Genomic DNA, 4408 nt, shown 5'->3' with positions numbered 1-4408 from the left:
ATCCTTGGAAAAGTTATCCAAACTTTGTATACTTCAGTTTCCCCCTCTGTAATATGTAAATGAATGGTATTTACCATAAAGTTTCAAGTAAAGCTCTGGTGGGGGTAATGTACATAAAGTATTCAGAACAGCACCTGGTGTAGTGTTGAAATGTTAAGTACTGCTATGTGCTAGATGTTCATCCAACATATCCACCTACTTTGCTTCCTTCCTTCCTTTTTTCCTTGTACTGAGGCTCTGCTCTACTAGACAGGATTCTACCACTGGGCCATGCCTCAAAATTTTTTTTAACTGAAGATAATATACATATAGATAGAGAGAGAGAGAGAGAGAGAGTAGATATATATACATATATATGTGTAGATATATATATATATTTTAAAATAAGATGTACTTTTTGCCCATGCCTAGACTGCAGTCTGTCCATTTTATGCTTCTTATTATAACTAAGATTGTCAGATGAGTGCCACTACACATGGCTTTTTTCTGTTGACATGAAATCTCAAGGTGTTGATCCTGATTTCAGCCTCCAGGCATATCTGCATATTTGATGCAAGTGATGAATTGGAATTTTAAGAGGAGTGCCTTTATCTAGATGTGTTTAAAAAAAAAACCTCAAAGGTGGGCTGGGAATGTGGCTTAGTGGTACAATGCTTGCCTAGCATGCATGAAATCCTGGGTTCAATTCCTCAGTACCACATAAGTAGAAAAAGCTGGAAGTGGCTTTGTGGTTCAGGTGGTAGAGTGCTAGCTTTGAACAAAACAAGCTCAGGGACAGTGGAGTTCAGTCCTCAGGACTGGCAAAAACAAAAACAAAACAAACAAACAAAAACCCCCATAGAACTCAGAAGATGAAATGAGATCTAAAACAGGGAAGCAAAGGTAGGAGGACCACACTCTTAGAGTCCAGCTTGGGCAAAGTTTGCATATCTGAAAGTCAAATAAGGTAAGAGGCCTAGGGGTGTAGCTCAAAGGATAGAGACTTGCCTAGCAAGAGACTTGATTTCAATGCTAATACTATGGGGGTGAGGGAAGAAATCAAGAAGGGACTTTTCAGGACTTAGAACAGTGCTATAGAAAAGAGAAGTCTCAAGAATAGAAGGATAGGGCTGGGAAGGTGGCTCAGTGGTAGAGCGCTTGCCTTGCATGCATGAGGCCCTGGGTTCCATTCCTCAGCACCACATAAGCAAAAAGAAAAAAGCCGGAAGTGGTGCTGTGGCTCAAGTGGTAGAGCGCTAGCTTGAGCTGAAGAGCTGAGGGACAGCGCCCAGGCCCAGAGTTCAGGCCCCACGACTGGACCCCTCCCCCCCAAAAAAAGAATAGAAGGATAATCCAGGCACTGGTGGTTCCCATCTGTAATCCTTAGCTATTCAAGGTGACTGAGATCTGAGGATTGTGGCTCAAAGCCCACCCAAGGAAGGAAAGTCCATAAGATTCTTGTCTCCAATTAACCACCAGAAAACCGGAAGTAGAACTATGTCTTAAAGTTGTAGAGTACTAGCCTTGAGCTGAAAAGCTCAGGGAATGGTGCCCAGGCCCTGAGTGCAAGCTCTACAACTGACAAAAAAAAAAAAAAAAAAAATGGAAGGGGGGATAGACATGATGAGTGTAGGATGTATGCATATATGGAAATATCACAGTGAATTGCATTAATTTAGTCAATTAATATGGTTTAATTATTATAATAAGGTGGAAGGGAGGATAGCTCAGGATTAGAGCATCTGCCTAACTTGCCAAGAGGTCCTAGATTCTATCCCAGCATTATACCCTTCAAAACAAAAATCAAAGTAAGTTTTCCTTATTAATAAATACCTTAAAAAAAAACTTGTAGGGGCTGGGAATGTGGCTCAGTGGTAGAGTGCTTGTCTTGCATGCCTGAAGCCCTGGGTTCAATTCCTCAGCACCACATAAGCAGAAAAAGCTGGAAGTGGTGCTGTGGCTCAAGTGGTAGAGCACTAGCCTTGAGCTGAAGAGCTGAGGGACAGCACCCAGGCCCAGAGTTCAGGCATCATGACTGGCAAAAAATAAAAAAATAAAATAAAATAACCTGTGAAGTAATGCTGAGTAGTGAATACCGTTGTATGGTAGATGAGTAGGATCTTACATGTGTCTGATAGATGAGGTGGCTCCATGGAATGCTTTCCTTTTCTTTTTCTTGTTTTGTTCAGTGCTAGAGGGACTGAACCCTAGCATGCTTGGCACATGCTAGGCACAAGCACTACCAAAGTGCTATATTCCCAGCCCTGCCTGTTTCTTAATCTCTTCACGCTTCCACTCTAAGAAGGGGACAGACAGATACTGCACCTTTGGCCCAGGGTGGTTTGGGGCACCAAATAGCATGACAATTTTTAAGTAACAGTTCTGAGCCAGCTGCACAGCTGTTTCTGTGATCCTCTGCAATCAGAGGTGTGTAATAGTGTGTCATAGTGAAAAGTTAGATTCTTAACTTGGTTATGGTAGGGACAGGTCACCAGTTTCCTGTTCCAGGACCCATTAAAAAACCAACAGCCGGGTGCTGGTGGCTCACGCCTGTAATCCTGCTACTCAGGAGGCTGAAATCTGAGGATCGTGGTAAAAAGCCAACCTGGGGCAGGAAAGACCGTGCAACTCCTATCTCCAATAAACCACCAGAAAACCAGAAGTGGCTCTGTAGCTCAAGCTCTACACTTGAGCTGAAGAGCTGAGGGACAGCACCCAAGCCCAGAGTTCAAGCCCCACGACCAGCCAAAACAAACAAACTTGTTTTTATTCTCTGAACAGGACAGTGGAATGTTATATGAAAGAAGCTTTCTTGTTTGTTTGTTTTCTTTAATGCCAATACTGGATATTGAACTCAGGGGCTGGGTACTGTTCCTTAGCTTTTTTTGCTCAAGGCTAGCACTCTACCACTTGAGCAACACTTCCCCTTCCAGCTTTTTAGTGGTTAATTGGATAGAAGCGTTTCATGTGCTTTTGGCTCCATACTGTGATCTTCAGATCTCAGCCTTGAGTAGCTAGAATTACAGGCAGAGTGAGCTAACAGCACTAGCTCCTTTCCCTTTCCCTTTTGCTTTCCTTTTTCCTTTTCCTTCCCATCTCCTTCCCTCTCCTTCCCTTCCTTTCCTGAGACAGGGTCTCTAGATTGTCCAGGTTGCCTTTGACCTTGCTTTAGAATTACAGGTGTGAAGCATCATGCCTAGTTTAAAAAGAAGCATTCTTGAAGAACTCTGTTAGTCAAGAATGATTTTCTTGTAGATGTGAATGTAGTCAGATTTATATTCTATTAGCTTTGATAGTAGAATCTGTATTTTTATGAATATATTGTTAGGGCATAGTCCAAATTTGCATTAGTTAAAATTCACATAAAATTCAAGCACACTGTTTCACTTGGGAGGGCTAAACCTGACAGTAGATAGTGAACAAAAGGAGAATTAAGTTGGGTGTGATGGCACACACTGTAATCCCAGCCATTTAGGAGGCTGAATCAGGAGGACCACAAGTTTAAGGTTAAGCTGGACAATATAAAGGGTTTGATCAGAAAACATAGTATAGCACAGCAGAGCATACTAGAAGAATAGAATAATAGCACTGGAGGAGAAGGAGAAAAAGAAGATAATTTAAGAAAACAATAACAAAATGTTGGTAGGGTGTCCCTTTCATCCTTGCTTGCAAATCACAGAAGCTTCTTAGTAACCTGCAGTGATTTATGATTTGGGGGCTCTGGAGCCTCCATAGACAGACTTTGCCCAGGGTACCACCACCTGATTGCTGAGGAATCTTAGGTGAGTCACTGATCGCTTGAGTTCCCTTCCAACCTGTGTACTGAGCATGATGATTCCAGCTCCCTAGAGAAGTGCAGTCTCTTCACATGACAGCACAGGTTCCTCTGGAGAAGCCCAGTTCCTGCACAGGCACAAACATCTCAACCACCCTCAGGAGACCCACACTTGACTCTCACTCTCCAGGGAAAAGCAAAGGCTGGCTCCACCTTTTCTAGCCGACTTCCATTCATGCCACTTCATTCATTCATTCCACTTCATTCATTCATTCATTCATCCAAGTTAAATTTGAGTGCCCAGGTACCAGATCCTGTGCCTAATACTGAGGGAACTCCAGTGCCTAAGTCAGAGGAATCTTGAACTCCCACATAGAGTACCGTCTAATGAGCAGAGCACATTGTATAGATGTGAACAGCCTAACAACTTTTGACCATTATCTCAGATAATCGTCAGATCTCTAAAGCTGTAATACAGCTGGGAGAAGTTGATGAGCCCTTCTGGTAGGCTAAGAGAAACTTCTCTGAGCACAATCTCGAGGCAAAAGAGAGGGAGCCGCACAAACACAAGGGAAAGAGGGCACAGGTTGAGAGACCCCAGGTCAGGCATACTGCTGCGGCCAGAGACTACCTACACTTTGGGTCCCTGAACAT

Source organism: Dipodomys ordii, unplaced genomic scaffold (genome assembly GCF_000151885.1).
Source record: "Dipodomys ordii isolate 6190 unplaced genomic scaffold, Dord_2.0 Scaffold50, whole genome shotgun sequence".
NCBI classification, from domain to species: domain Eukaryota; kingdom Metazoa; phylum Chordata; class Mammalia; order Rodentia; family Heteromyidae; genus Dipodomys; species Dipodomys ordii.
Note: the sequence above shows the minus strand (reverse complement) of the source record.